The sequence below is a fragment of the Sphaeramia orbicularis genome, chromosome 3, assembly GCF_902148855.1.
Source record: "Sphaeramia orbicularis chromosome 3, fSphaOr1.1, whole genome shotgun sequence".
Lineage (NCBI taxonomy): Eukaryota > Metazoa > Chordata > Actinopteri > Kurtiformes > Apogonidae > Sphaeramia > Sphaeramia orbicularis.
Genome location: NC_043959.1, coordinates 22,394,431 through 22,411,285, shown reverse-complemented (window position 1 = coordinate 22,411,285; position 16,855 = coordinate 22,394,431). Strand labels below are relative to the sequence as shown.

Here is a 16,855-nt window from a genome sequence, read left to right as displayed (position 1 = left end):
AAGTTTAATGGGAGATTTTTCTTCTTAAGTGAGATGTGAAGAAAGTAGATGAATAGTTGTGGTAGAAAAGTATTATTTACAGTTGGAGCGTGAAAAACATTTTATACAGGGTGGGGAAGCAAAATTTACAATATTTTGAGGCAGGGATTGAAAGACAGTGTATGACCAATTAGTTTATTGAAAGTCATGAGAATTTATTTACCACAAGAAAACTGACATAATAGAAAATGTTTTTATTCTATGTGTCCTCCTTCTTTCTCAATAACTGCCTTCACACGCTTCCTGAAACTTGCGCAAGTGTTCCTCAAATATTCGGGTGACAACTTCTCCCATTCTTCTTTAATAGTATCTTCCAGACTTTCTCGTAATAGTTTTGCTCATAGTCATTCTCTTCTTTCCATTATAAACAGTCTTTATGGACACTCCAACTATTTTTGAAATCTCCTTTGGTGTGACGAGTGCATTCAGCAAATCACACACTCTTTGACGTTTGCTTTCCTGATTACTCATATGGGCAAAAGTTTCTGAAAAGGTATAGATAATAGTGTTAGGTATGATTATGACATCAATATATGTTTGGTTTCAAACAATTGACGTAGTGCCTGCTGAGAAAAAACAACTAAATGTTCATTGTAAATTTTTCTTTCTCCACCCTGTAAATTTAGAGGAAGAACATTTCAAATCATAATCATGGATAAAAAAAATACACAATGTTGAGAGAAATTAAGTAAAAGCCATCTCTGAGGCATTTTGGAAGCAAAGATAACAATTTAAACAAAACTAACCAATGCAATGCAATGACAAATATATAAAACTATACTCTGACATTTGTCATTATAGTTTTTATCCCAGACCCCTGTTTATGTTTTTTTTGTCAGGGACAATGCACATTATACATTAACCTTAAAAAGGAGAGATGTAGTGTGCCAGGTTCTAGCACTAGTGCTAATTTCCACCTGTAGTAGGGAAGAAACAACTGAATTCAACGTGTCCCACTACTTTTGTCCATATAGTGACTGTCAGGTGAAAATGGTAACATGTATTGCATGCATATTATGTCGTGGAGACCAATATAGCAATAGCAGGAAAAAGCAGATAATCGATTAATAGTCAATTATCTTCTTCAGCGTCATCCTAAAAAATATTTATATTTGGTAGCTTTTCACTGGAATTTGAGGTCCAAATAGGAGTCAATGTAAGTGAAGGAAGGGCCATTCAGGTGGAAAAAACTAAATAAATGAGAAATATCAAAAACCTTTTGAGTCATCAAATAAAAAATTTGGTACATTCTTTTTAAAAAATAATTTAATTATGTTTGAGACACATGCTTATTCCATTGTTTATATGCAACAAACTACAATTTTTATTTTTATTTTAACCCAACAAATATATGAATATGTGGATATTAAACACCTGAATTCAATGTGTCCCAATACTTTTGTCCATGTAGTGAATATCAAGTGAAAATGGTAACGTGTATTGTATCATATTATGTTGTGGAGACCAATATAACAACAGCAGGACAAAGCAGATAATTGATTAATAGTTAAACTTACCAAAGGTGTTTTTATCTAGTTGAATATTTCTTGTTTTTGATGTTATCAAAACAAACCAAAAAAATCTACAAAACCTCAACCACAGCTTTGACTAAACTTGTCATCAGTGAATAGTTTATAGATATTGAATGAATCTCCAACTAGATGCGAGTTTAGGCCTTCATAACATGAATATCACTAGTCACTTTTTCACTGGACATCTGAGCAAAACGTTACCGATATTTACTAAATGTCAGAAAAACAGAAGTGCGTCATGTCGCTTTTTTCCATTAAATCACAAACGCGATGATTTGTTTATTATCGCAAGATGACATGAGAAGTTATTCAATGAACATTAAAAACGAACGTATATATCGTGTTGATTTACAGAGATATTCATGATTATTATATATTACCCCTCTATCCCGTTGTAAATTTTAAAAAAATAATTCTTTTTCCAGGTGTGTCCACACATACCGCACCATGTTTCTTTTAAAACTCTTCTTCTTCGCTTGTTGTAACGTCCATCAACATCCGTTTTTTTAATTCACCTGACTCTAGTTGTGGGAAAAGGTCTTTCCATTGCAGTTTTGCATGATATACCATTTGCGCTACGCCTGAAAAACCACTTCTTGCCAGCGAAAAAACTTTTAATCAAAAAATGAGAGCTTTAGTGAAATTGTCGTTTTTCCATTAGGTGAATTTTTATGCGCAAGTTATATTTGTGCAATTTGAGGGTCAATGGAAAAGCAACTAGTGTAAAGTAAGAAGATAAAGCATGTTTAATATACTAATCAGTGAGATGGAGCTGATATCAGTCAGTACAGGTCTGATAATACAGTGAATGTGAACAAATCACAGCTTTTACAGGGTGGGGAAGCAAATTTTACAATGAACATTTAGTTGTTTTTTCTCAGCAGGCACTACGTCAATTGTTTTGAAACCAAACATATATTGATGTCATAATCATACCTAACACTATTATCCATACCTTTTCAGAAACTTTTGCCCATATGAGTAATCAGGAAAGCAAACGTCAAAGAGTGTGTGATTTGCTGAATGCACTCGTCACACCAAAGGAGATTTCAAAAATAGTTGGAGTGTCCATAAAGACTGTTTATAATGGAAAGAAGAGAATGACTATGAGCAAAACTATTACGAGAAAGTCTGGAAGTGGAGGAAGCAACAAAAAACGAACCAAAGCTTTATTAAAGCTCTCAAATCCAAAATCCTAAAGGATCCAACCAAATCCATGAGAAAAATGGCAATTGAACTTGAGGTAGACAACAAGACCGTTAGAAATGCAGTAAAGTATGATTTGAAGTTAAAATCTTACACAAGAACACCAAAACACTTGTTGACAACAGCAACAAATCCAACTTTAGCAATTTTTGGGAATCATGTTTATGGCCGCCTTCTAGCCCAGATCTAAACCCTCTGGATTCTGCTATTTGGGGCGTTTTAGAACATGCTACCAATAGAACATCACACAGCAATGTCGACTTTCTTAAAGATACTATTAAAGAAGAATGGGAGAAGTTGTCACCCGAATATTTGAGGAACACTTGCGCAAGTTTCAGGAAGCGTGTGAAGGCAGTTATTGAGAAAGAAGGAGGATACATAGAATAAAAACGTTTTCTATTATGTCAATTTTCTTGTGGCAAATAAATTCTCATGACTTTAAATAAACTAATTGGTCATATACTGTCTTTCAATCCCTGCCTCAAAATATTGTAAATTTTGCTTCCCCACCCTGTATTTATTGCAGTTTAGGAAAATATAATTTCTACATCCAAATATGGTCAAGTTTTAACCCAATATATTTCACCTATTCTGCATGAACACTGGAAACAGATGCTTGATTTACTTCTCTACATATCTAGTATATCTACGCTAATATGTAGTAAAGCAATAACTACTAATATATCATTCAATGAGGTAATTCTCAAACTGAAGTAAAACTCTTCTTTGTATTTTTTTTCCCGTTCCAGCTCAGTGGGTCACACACTGTACTGTTCGTTATGTTTTTGCTAATGGGTTGATCACAGGCTCATTATTCCCATCAGTTCTGGTTTGTGTAGTCAGAGCTATTCTTAGAGTCCCTCTAGATATTTAGTCTTTCAGCTCATGATCGAGGACACGGGAACGTTCACTGTGTCGTTCCGCTGACAGCTTTTTCATCTGTTTAACCCTTTATGGACTTTTGTGTCTCCGGTGCCACATTTTTTGCGTACACTGTCATTGAACCATAGCATTACCGTAACTCCTGAACTGTAGAACACATTAGGATAGAGGCCTGCATTGGCCCAGGGGGAGGGGTGGAAGTGGGCGGAGCAGAGAGCAGCAGAGTGCAGTCGGTGAGAGAGAGATGGTAGATGTTTATTACTTTTTTGTTTACTTTTTTATTTACTTTATAATTACTGTTTTATTACTACTCATTTTAGCAGTGAACTCTTGTAAATAATTGTATATAATAGTGATAGTGCTGTTTTGGAGTGTTCTACCAGTGTGTTGTGCTGTGTCTTTGTTGAGTTTTGCTGGGGTTTTTTTTGTTTTTTTTGGGGGGGGTGCCTTTTTTTCAATGCTTTTATCTGTGTTTTTGCGGGTTTTTTATATTTCATTGATAGTTGTATTTTAACTGTAAATATACAGGCTAATAATGACTAGAAGTAAAAGAAGCTGGAACATAGACACAGAATGCTGTAGATCAGAACTGGTCTGGCTTCAGGACCCACCATCACCCCTTAATAGTCTCTTTTCCATTGGACCTCTGTGCAAAACTTTACCGATATGTACTAAATGTCAAAAAACCACAAGTGCGTAATGTTGGTTTTTCCATTAAATCACAAATGCAATGATTTGTTCAGTGATTATCGCGAAATGATACAAGAAGTCATTCCATAAACATAGCAACGAACGCAAGGTCAAGGTCTGGAGGAAAAAATAGCAGTTTGGAAAAAGGCGGGAATTTTTACTAGGATGAAGAGCAAGCACCTTGTATAATAATAGTCTTAAAAGGGTTTAAAACTTTTTAAAAAATTCCTGTATTGTTGACAGACCACCTCTTAGACCACAGGTGTCAAAACCGGCCCACCAAAGGGTCCAATCCGACCCCTGGGATGAATTTATGAAATGTAAAAATTACACTGAAGATATTACACTGGTCTGCAAGGAAAATGCTTCCAGAATAAAAGTAATGAAATTTTACCACATGAGAGTCACTAATAAAGAAAAATCAAGTTAAAAATGCTGGTTGGCTGAAGTTTCCAAGACACAGCCTTGGGTCAAAATGAGAAATTCAAGAATTAAGGAGAGAATGGGTTTGACTCAAAAGGAATATTTGTCTCAGAGCTACAAGATCTACTTCAAAACACTGTCTGCACATTAGAATACATTCACTTTACAGGTTCTATTTAGTGGAAGATTTATAAAACTATTATATGAATGTACATAAATCAATATATATGTGTAATAACACTTTATCATATACCTTGAAAACATCAGCAAACCAGCACTTTTGTCATATGTTTTCCAATTAATCTTATTAAAATACAAAACATTGAAGCAAATCATTTTTAAAAATTTGTAGACCAGTGTTATCTGTCAAGGGTGTTCAGTCTAAAGAGGATCAGACCAGTAAAATACTAGCATAATAATCTATAAATTATTTTTAAAAAAAAACTAATTTTTTTCATTTTGTTTTAGTGTCAAGAAAGTAAAATTACACAAAAATGTTTACATTTACAGACTGGCTTTTCACAAAAAATATGAACAACCTGAAATTTCTTAAGAGAAGTATGTAGTATTTTAACAATATTCTGCCTGTTATTAAATGTTTTGTGTATTTGTAGATCCACTGTGATCTGTAAGTTGCGATGCACATGTATAAATGATAAACTGAGGTGTAACATTGTTAAAATTACACTTATTTTTCTTAATTTTCAGGTGGTTCATATTTGTTCATGTTATGTTCAAGTGTAAACATTTTAATCACAGAATTTTACTTTTTTCACCCAAAAACATAGAGAAAACTTTGGATTTGATATTATTTCTAAGTTCTTATCCTATTCTTTATACAGTCTACTCTCGTTATACCGCCAACTTCCGTTCACGGCCAAATTGGCGGTATAGCGAAAATGGCGTTACAACGGGTTGCGTCCATAATGTGCATGTCTTTACTATATGATGTCTATGCTGCCTCCGTTAACCCGTTCTAATTGTGTTTCTAAATAAATCTTGATTCTGTTATGTTGTAAGGGATCATTTAAAGTGGGGAAACATTTTAAGCATTATTATACCGTGTCGGGAAATGACACCCCATCATCTTGAGGCTTTGGCTTAATCCCACGTCCTCTTCCCGACATCCTGACCTACTGAGTGTTCTGGGATAAATGAACGGTGGCCGTTCCGTAGACCTACTTGTAGCTTGTCGCGATCAGCGTGTGGCGCGTTTGTTTCAGTGCATTGTTAAAATTTATGTGTACTCGATGGCAATCACGCTGGCGGTATAACGGTCGGGAAATCAATGGTATAAGTGTTGTTTGTGCATGGAACTGGGCTGGCGGATGGTGATAGGCGGAAATGGCGGTAGCTAATGGAATAATGCATTGGGGATTTTTGTGCAATGGTTTTGGTCGGCAGTGAGTGAAAATGGCGGTATAACGGCGGGCGGTTTAACGAGAGTAGACTGTATTATTTTACTGGTCCGGCCCACTTTATTTCATATTAGGCTGGATGTAGCCCCTGAACTAAAATGAGTTTGACACCCCTGTCTTAGACTAAAGCTCCAAATGAAGACGGTGTCGGTGTTGGTAACAGTTGCATCATTTTAACACAAACAACACACCTCCCCTGTTCCTCAGCCTTGGAGACTCCTCCTCCTCCTCCTCCTCCTCCTCCTCCTCCTCCTCCTCCTCCTCCTCCTCCTCCCAAATGACCAGTTGTTATCGCCCAGATCCCAGCGTGGGTTTAATGTTAACCCAAGTGCACCTCGATAGCACAGATCGGTCTTTTCACCACACATGGCCTTTTTTCCTCAATTCACCCAAATTACACCCTCCCCCCACCCCTCCTCCTCCTCCTCCTTTCTCCCTCTTATTCGATGACTTTACAACCTCTCTCTCGTGGCTCCTCTGTTCCTTCTACGCCTCAAATTACCGACTCCATCACCACGCTGCACCCTCGGAAATGTTTATGGGCGAACACATTAGAGTAAAAAGTCAGAACAGTTGGAGAGAAAGGGAGCCGCTGGAGGATTTAATGCTCATTTTCATAGAAATGCTCTCATGCTCAGTTAAGAACCCTCTTAGGTCACTGTTCTCACATTAATGGCAGCATTAGCCCCTGTGGTGCTCTGGAACTCCTCAGAAGCTCTTGTGCGCCGGCAGTTTTCATGTATGAAGGTGGAATTGATTAGATTTGCTGCTTGGCTTGCTGTGTGTTTTGTTTGGGAGACAATTAATGAATATAGATGTGATTAAATGTGCGTTATGACATTCACATGCTTGTCAATCATCAGGTCTGAGCAGCATCTTCTTTTTTCCGCCCTGCTGTTCTTTTTTTTTTTTTTTTTTTTTTTGGTTCAGGGTAATAAGATTAGAGCCCACTGTGAGGCCAGCACATCAAAACCAAGCAGGGGCTGTTTCTGTTTGTTCAGCTCACTTTTCTTCAGCTGAACTCCCGGGTTCAGGGACCGGTTCTCTGATGTGGCCCCTTAGCGAACAACCTCTGGGGAGACTCGTTATGATGTCCCTGATCTCCAGTCAATCTCCGCTGACAACACACCCCCACATTTCTGCTCTCCTTCACTCCTTTTTATTACCTCCGCCAAGGAACGGCAGAGGTTATTTTCAGTGGGGTTTGTCTGTCTGTCTGTTTGTGTGTTTGTTTGACTGTTAGCACAATAACTCAATAAATTATGGATAGATTTTCATGAAATTTTCAGGAAATGTTGATATTGGCACAAGGAACAAATGATTAAATTTTGGTGGTGATCGGGGGCAAGATAGCAAGATAGCAAGATAACTCAAAAAGTTATGGACGGATTTGGATACAATTTTCAGTGAGATATAGAGACTTTTTTTTAGACAATAGATCTGGAAAATCTTGTTTTAAAGAAATCTTACCAAGCTAATTTGCACGTGTTCCATTGGCACATTTTTTTTTTTTTTTTGGTTGAATTAAGCAACAAAAAAAAAAAAAAAAAAAAAAAAACCTTGAAATAAGCAAAAAAAAATCTGCCAGTGTAACAAGTGAAAATTATCTGGGTAAGATTTCTTGTAATAAGCTTTTCCAGATCTATTGTCTAAAAATAAGTTCTTATATCTCACTGAAAAGTTACTCTTTCGTTGATTACATCTTATTTTAAGTGTGATTTTGACTAGAAATGAGAAAAATACACTTGGTAAGATTTAGATTTCTGCAGCGATGTGGCCCCTGAACTAAAATGATTTTGACACCATTGACTGTTAAATGTCCTCAGGGTCATTTTTGCACTTCATAAATTTATCCCACAGGCCCAATTAGACCCTTTGGCGGCCTATTTTGGCGAATGGACCCTATGTTTGACACCTCTTGTATAAGACAATAATAGACAGTTAAGGTGCAGTGTCATGTGTGCTGCTTGGACAGTATTCAACTGTTTTATGGCTCTTGGTGTTTTATTTTGGTGTTTTGTCAGTGAAGTGTCCTACACCAGCTGCCAGAGGGAGCAGTTTGAGGAGGTGTTTCACCTCTGCTCCAACATCTGGACACATAAATGTCCTCCAGCTGTGTTTCCATGTTGTCTGAGCCGTCCCAACAACCCACTGCAGAGCTTTGTGCTTTTCTTTTATTGTGTATCAGGCTTTAGTTCATGTGTAGATCCTGGGGCATTACTGTCCTCAGCCTCCGCAAAAAGTACACACTACAGGATCATAGAATAGAATAGAATAGAATAGAATAGAATAGAATAGAAGAGAATAGAAGAGAATAGAAGAGCATAACAAGGAATAGAACTGAACTGAATAGAATAGAATAGCAAGGAATAGAACTGAATAGAATAGAATAGAATAGAACAGAATAGCATAGAATAGAACAGAATAGAATAGAATAGAATAGCATAGCATAGAACTGAACTGAATAGAATAGAATAGAATAGAATAGAATAGAATAGAATAGAATAGAATGGAACAGCATAACATAGCATAGAATGGAACAGAATAGCAAGGAATAGAATAGAACTGAATAGAATAAAATAGAATAGAATAGCAAGGAGTAGAGTATAACAGAATAGCATAGAATAGAATAGCATAGAATAGAACAGAATAGAACAGAAGAGAATAGCAAGGAATAGAATAGAACAGAATAGCATAGCATAGAACAGAACAGAATAGAATAGAACACAATAGAATATAATATCATAGAACAGAACAGCATAGAGTAGAATAGCATACCATAGAATAGAACAGAGTAGCATAGAATAGAATAGCATAGAATAGAATAGAATGGAACAGAACAGAATATTATAGAATTGAATACAGTAGAATAGAATAAAATAGTGTAGCATAGAACAGAATAGAATAGCATAGATGAGCATAACATAGAATAGAATAGAATAGAATAGAATAGAATAGAATAGAATAGAATAGAATAGAATAGAATAGAACTGTATTGTCATTGTCACAAGAATCGTCTGGAATCTGTCTTTCTGTTTCTTCGTGTATCAGATAAATGACCGATTCACCAGGAAAAGCCTCCGTCCACATACTTTTGGCCACACGCTTGTATCACAGAAAACAATTTAATCATTTTATTAAGAGAGTACTAAAAGGGTGGAAATGCTGTGATAAATCTGATGTTGTTGCTCTGATCTCTCGTTATCAGGCCTCAGAGTCATAATTACATGCAGCACCATTAATTGGAAACTAGCTCAGTAAAGCCCGTTTCATCTTAATTATCAGTGACGTTAATTAATACAGTCATATCCATCTGATATGTGTTTATACACTCTAAAAATCCATACAGATCTCTCTGCTCGGAGGCTTTAATCGATATCTTGTTTATCTTTGTGCTTGCTCAGTGAAAATGTAAAAGGCAAGTGAAAATCAGACGAGTGAACTTTAACTTCCAGATAGAAGATAGCATTGATTGACTCGTAAAGTCACAAGTTTCACCCAGGTTTTTAGACAAGTGTTATTTTCTTGTTTGATTTTGCAGCATATTTACATTTACTGTGGAGTTTTTTCCATCGGTTTTTTTTTTGGCATTAACTCCCATGATTTTTCTTCTTTTGTCAGCAGCATTGTATTTTTCTTGGTGTCATGCATGTGTCTTTTATTTAATTGGTGTATTGCTTTTCTTCATTATATATTTATTTTTCACTTTTACTGATTTTAGTGCATATGTCTTTTGTTTTGAGTCTACTTATACTTGTTGGTTAGTCGTAGATGTTTAATCTTAAGCCGTGCATGCTGCGTACAGAGATGCTCATAAGATTTTCTCAAGTATTGATATTTACACTGAGCTACTGCAGAGGTTGTGCTACGCATTTTTATTGTCTGTCATTTTGACGGACAAGGTCGCAAAATTCCATCATAACACATTATTATCTGCCATTTTTAGGAATAAGACATATTTTGTAGTTTTTAATGTTCAAAAACTTCTCAATGATCCGGCAGCTGTAGTTGCTGCTAGCTGATAAATCAACGTGAAATCGTGACTCATGTAAATATACATGTCACTTTTAATTGTTGTGTTACCTGTACGCATCATAAGCTATACGCATGTATGTTCACGCCGCATCAAACACTACACACTGAGGGTTAGGGTTATGGTTATGTGAAACAGAGATCTTGAGGTAAATTGACACACCCAGAATTTTTATGATGCTGGCCAGCCTAATTTTGGGAATTCTATTCATAATCCTGAACAAAGTTATTCATTATGGAGGAAAAATGTGTTGTTGGATCGATCTTAAAGGATGAATGTCACAGAAAGACATTATCAAGACAAACAGGCTTTCTGAAAATTGGTGATTCTGGGAAATCTTAGCTACATTTATGTCATTGACTCTGGTGAAATTGGGTCAACTGACCAGCTCCATCCAATTTCCCAGAAGTCTCTACTACAGGCATCAACCTGAGCCAGTTCTGGGAAATCTATAATTATTCTATCTGAATCATCATGCAGTTCCACACCCTAGTTCAAATATCTCAAGTATTATCATAACTTGTGCAATAATCAATACCATTATACTGTTAAAAATGCCATTTACACCTACGTTTGTATACAATTGGAAGAAAATATAGTCATGCAGTAAAAAAAATATTAAAAATAGAACCAGTTCTATCCCAAAGCTAAAATTTTATGCACAATATCTTGAAACATATATGAAGACATGGTAAAAATTTCAAAATTTTCATTAACTGGCCACATGGTAATTTGGGTGCTCAAATAAAGAGTATTTTTGTGAAAAATTTAAAGCGACCCATTTTATTCATGGCCTCACAGCAACACTTTTCATTGAAATGTAGTCGGTCTTTTTGCAGTATATTGTTGCACCTTGACTATCAGAATACATGCAAAAAAAAAAAAGAGGTCTCTACATTCATCCATTATGGCACAGTGCAAGTCTGAAGAGAGAGGACATTTGGAAGAATTAGCCTTTTCGCCTGATTTCAAGGCCTCATGGACCAAACATGAAGGCACCTACAATTATTTTGATGCAAATTATGGTCTTTTCAGGGGGATTTCACCCCAGACAGTAAGTTTCAGCAGTGTGGCTTGAATACCTAAGGAGATACAGCTCCTCAAAGTTGGCCGAAAAGCAAATTTGCAAAATTAAAAAAAAAAAAAAAACCATTAATTTTCAAAGGGCTGTATCTCCTAAACTATTACAGATATGACATTAAAATTGCAGATGTGTTTGTTTATCTGGTAGGTGAACAAGTGTGAATTTTTTAGAATTTTCTGAGGGGGTCATGTGGGGACCATTGGTTGAATTGCCATAGAATGACCCTGTAGGGTTCTGTACATGCGCTATAGGGTTATATACAGGCCCTGTAGGGTTCTGTACAGGTGCTGTAGGGTTATATACAAGCGCTGTAGGGTTATATACAGGCCCTGTAGGGTTCTGTACAGGTGCTGTAGGGTTATATACAAGCGCTGTAGGGTTATATACAGGCCCTGTAGGGTTCTGTACAGGTGCTGTAGGGTTATATACAAGCGCTGTAGGGTTATATACAGGCCCTGTAGGGTTCTGTACAGGTGCTGTAGGGTTATATACAAGCGCTGTAGGGTTATATACAGACCCTGTAGGGCTCTGTACAGGTGCTGTAGGGTTATATACAGGCGCTGTAGGGTTATATACAGACCCTGTAGGGTTATATACAAGCGCTGTAGGGTTATATACAGGCGCTGTAGGGCTATGTACACTCAACGTAGGGTTATATACAGGCGCTGTAGGGTTATATACAGGCACTGTAGGGTTCTGTACAGGTGCTGTAGGGTTATATACAAGCGCTGTAGGGTTATATACAAGCACTGTAGGGTTATATATAGGCGCTGTAGGGTTATATACAGGCACTGTAGGGTTATATACAGGCCCTGTAGGGTTATATACAGGTGCTGTAGTAGGGTTATGTACACTCACCGTAGGGTTATATAAAGGCGCTGTAGGGTTATATACAGGCGCTGTAGGGTTATATACAGGTGCTGTAGGGTTATATACAGGCGCTGTAGGGTTATGTACACTCACCGTAGGGTTATATATAGGCGCTGTAGGGTTATATACAGGCACTGTAGGGTTATATACAGGCCCTGTAGGGTTATATACAGGTGCTGTAGTAGGGTTATGTACACTCACTGTAGGGTTATATAAAGGCGCTGTAGGGTTATATACAGGTGCTGTAGGGTTATACACAGGTGCTGTAGTAGGGTTATGTACACTCACCGTAGGGTTATATAAAGGCGCTGTAGGGTTATATACAGGCACTGTAGGGTTATATACAGGTGCTGTAGTAGGGTTATGTACACTCACCGTAGGGTTATATACAGGCGCTGTAGGGTTATATACAGGTGCTGTAGGGTTATATACAGGTGCTGTAGTAGGGTTATGTACACTCACCGTAGGGTTTTATACAGGCGCTGTAGGGTTATATACTGGTAGGATGCTGTTATGGACTGTTTGATGCCTTGTTTATAGACAGACCGGCGATCCTGGTCCAGGTTCCGTTCACAGTGTTTTGTGAAAACGTTCTTTTGTAGATTACCTTCAGTATTTGAATCTGTCAAAATGATGGACGGCCTATAGAATTTCTTGTCGTCTTTTAAAAAAAAATCTGAATGAGGTAATATTTTCGGTTAACGCGACCTCTGAGCTACTGTTCACCAGAATCAAGGCATTGAAGTAAATAAACTAATTTTCCTAAATTCTAGGAACACATTTTTCCCAGTATGGTCGTGAAATGGGCATTAAATTTAGTTCTAAGTAGCCTTAAAAAGTCTTAGATTTCACTTGTAGAACCCTGTAGGATCCCTGAGTTTGGTTTTGGGTGAACCTGTACATCTCCATGTCATTCTCTACTGGACGTTCTGGTTGCTGGTTCTCATGCCTGACGTTGCGTCCTCATGTGCTGAGATGTTTACAGCTGATAAATCATATCCATGTGTCGATCCACCCTGGGCAGATCATTTAGGATTTAGAAAGTCATTTATGGATTTGCGGATTTGTGCAATGCCGCTACAACTGATAGAGGTGCAGTTATCGTATGTTTGCAGATCAGATGAGCTGAGCTTGTGGTTTCTGTGTGTGGGATGGACAGACGGACGGACTTATAGTGGCAGGGATGCTGTAACTCCAAATCCCGACAGAGCAGATCCTTGGGAGTGCAGACCTGCAGGAGTCATGTCCACAGAGGCTAGAAATGAGCTAATCAAGTCCAGCGCCTGCCTGCAGAGCTTCCACAGTGGGGATGAAGGTGTGTGTGTGGTGGACGTCAGCGACTGTCCTGGGTTTTCAGATAAGCTCAGGGAAAACACGATGTGTCTCCACCCGGAGTGCAAAACCTGGCCCGACGTTCCGGCTAATCCGCTCTAACTGACAGTTTCGGACACTTTCCCCGCCGAGCATTGGTCACACATAACGACACCGGCAGCCGCGGAAACATGGAAGTACACGTCTGTAACATGTCCAAGGTCGGGGTGGGAATCCAGAACCACTTTGGAATCCCAGTAGCTCAATTCTTTGGAGTCGTTAGTCTTTTTGCTTAACGATTCCGCTTATCATCATTTCTGTGTTTTGGTTCAGTTCACTCTAGAGCAGAGGTGTCAACCATGCGGCCCAGGGGTCAAAACCAGCCCTCCATAGGGTCCATTCTGATCCATGGGCCAAATTTGTGAAATGCAAAAATTACACAGAAGATAATAACAGAACATTTCAGTTCAGGATCCACATTCAGACCAATTCAATCTCAAGTGGATTGGTAATAAAATAGTAACATAATAATATGTAAACGATGACAACTCCAAATTTGTCTCTGTTTTACTGTGAAATAAATTTAATTACACAATGACAATGTTTACAATTACAAACTATCCTTACACAAAAATGTAAATAAACTAAACAACCATGAACAACCTTAAAATAAGTGGAATTTTAATAATATTCTGCCTGTTACTTAATGTTTTGTGCTTTTGTTGATCTGAGGCATAATATTGGTAAAACTGTACTTTTACTTTTTAAAATTGGGAGACATTTTTAGAGTGTTTATTCATAGGTTATTATGCTACAGTTTTACTGGTCTGGCCCACTTGAGATCAACTTTGACTGTATGTGGCCCCTGAATTAAACTGAGTTGGACATCCCTGCTCCAGAGTATGGTTGTAATTCACCAGTAAAGACGACACTGAGGCCATTTACATTTACAGTTGCAGAGCTTCCATTATGACAAAGAGATTAATACCTCCAACATGCACCAACATTTAACCACTACACCCCAATGTTGTAGCTCTGATTGGCCGCTTAGTGAAGGGGTCGGTGGCAAAGGGGGCGGAGCCTACAGCAATGTGTTCTCTGTTGCAGCCGCTAACATGAAACTCCTCTGGGTTCTGTCGATACTGTTAATGTTTGCACCATTTCACTGTGTCAACCTGCTTTCACAATCGATTCGCTGTTTTACTACAGAGGGTATGCACGTGATGTCACCGCTAGTGGAAGTCACTGCGGTTATGTCCTCTCAGTGGCAGAAAGAGGGAGACGATTAGCAGCTTTGGTTTGAATACTGCGAAAACTTTAGAACAATCTGAAAAATGGGGAAGAGCTGTTGTGCCATTGATCGCACAAATAGGTTTAAAAAGCACTCGGCGCTGTCGTTTTAGCGGCAACCTAAAGCCAAAGACAGAAGAAGCAGATGGATCGCTGCAATTCGTAGAAATAACTGGAATCCAGGCAACGAAACCTGGATTTGTGTCAGGTAACGTTAATTTATGCTGTATTCTTATGTAAAATCATACCTTAAATTACATATCGTTTTGGCTAATATTACTTTTTAGTAAAGCTCTTAATGTTAGCATCTGTCATTTAGTTCTATATTTCATAACTGAAACGTTTTTGTCTTCAGTTGTGTGATTCTGAACCTTGTGCTCTACATGATTTGTAAACTAGCTTAAACTGAGGCTAACCTAGTTTTCCAAATAAGGGGGTACTCTAGCACAAAGCTGTTGTAGCTGTGTTGGATCAAGTATTTGATGTTAACTCTACTTAAATCTCCACAGTACCAGTAGATCATCCACTCACTTGGGTCAATACTAAGGGTTCAACTCCAGTAAATCAGTAGTGAACTGTGAGCACTACTGCTGGGCCTTTACCTTGGCAATCACCGCCAAGAAAATACGTCTGCACTGACAGAAAACCTCCAAAACAATAGTATGTTGAACTGAAAGCACTCACCAGCTGTAATCCTCTAATTAACAATGACCAGGATGTCAACAACTCTTTGGCTTTTGTATGCTTTCAGCCTTTGCATTGTGGATTTTCCCAGTGTTGAAATCAGGTTCATATAAATGTCAGGATATGTGATTTCCGGCCACATATCAATATTTGTAGACCACTTGTTTGGTAGCTTGTATGGATCCATGTCCAGTCCAATTGTCTTTAATTTCATGTTATATTCCACATTTTTCCCGGTCTCGCTGTAGTTACTGCTATGCTCCACCATGTTGAACAGGTTTGTTTTTGCCACTCGGTCTGACTTAAAGGGGCGTGGGCCAGGGGGGAAGTGACGTATGTGCATCCCCTCTATTGAGAGGCTGCAGCAGGTACATGTCACACTCCTCTAACCCCACTTTTATAAAACCTTTATGAGGTTTGTTCCAATCAAATGCAAAATGATTGTGCATATTTGACATTAAAGAGTCAATGCAAGTCATTTGTACTGTAGTTTATTCTCTAATCAAATGAGAATTGATAAGATAATTGCAAGGGAATTAAATCAGTAAGTGATATTGATATACAGGGTGGGGAAGCAAAATTTACAATATTTTGAGGCAGGGATTGAAAGACAGTGTATGACCAATTAGTTTATTGAAAGTCATGAGAATTTATTTGCCACAAGAAAATTGACATAATAGAAAATGTTTTTATTCTATGTGTCCTCCTTCTTTCTCAATAACTGCCTTCACACGCTTCCTGAAACTTGCGCAAGTGTTCCTCAAATATTCGGGTGACAACTTCTCCCATTCTTCTTTAATAGTACACTGAACAAAAATATAAACGCACCACTTTTGTTTTTGCTCCCATTTTTCATGAGCTGAACTCAAAGATCTAAAACTTTTTCTATGTGCACAAAAGGCCTATTTCTCTCAAATATTGTTCATAAATTTGTCTAAATCTGTGTTAGTGAGCACTTCTCCTTTGTCCTTTGCTGAGATCCATCCACCTCACAGGTGTGGCATATCAAGATGCTGATTAGACAGCAGGATTATTGCACAGGTGTGACTTAGGCTGGCCACAATAAAAGGCCACTCTAAAATGTGCAGTTTTACTGTATTGGGTGGTCCAGGGGGGTCAGAAAACCAGTCAGTATTTGGTGTGACCACCATTTTCCTCGCACAGTCAAAACTTGTGACATCTGTGGTATTGTGCTGTGTGATAAAACTGCACATTTTGGAGTGGCCTTTTATTGTGGCCAGCCTAAGGCACACCTGTGCAAAAATCATGCTGTCTAATCAGCATCTTGATATGCCACACCTGTGAGGTGGATGGATTATCTCAGCAAAGAAGAAGTGTTCACTAACACAAATTTAGACAGATTTGTGAACAATATTTGAGAGAAATAAACCTT

At 37.9% G+C, this 16,855-nt stretch overlaps 1 protein-coding gene and 1 long non-coding RNA gene across 2 annotated transcripts in view; both read left to right on the top strand.

Moving 5' to 3' along the window:
• LOC115414140 (protein kinase C-binding protein NELL1-like) overlaps nucleotides 1-16,855 on the top strand; it is an 806,279-nt gene that overhangs the window by 387,898 nt on the left and 401,526 nt on the right. The window lies entirely within an intron of this gene.
• On the top strand, nucleotides 12,188-12,833 carry LOC115414153 (uncharacterized). The gene is made up of 2 exons (XR_003934582.1): nucleotides 12,188-12,224; nucleotides 12,657-12,833. It is a non-coding gene; the product is annotated as an uncharacterized LOC115414153 (long non-coding RNA).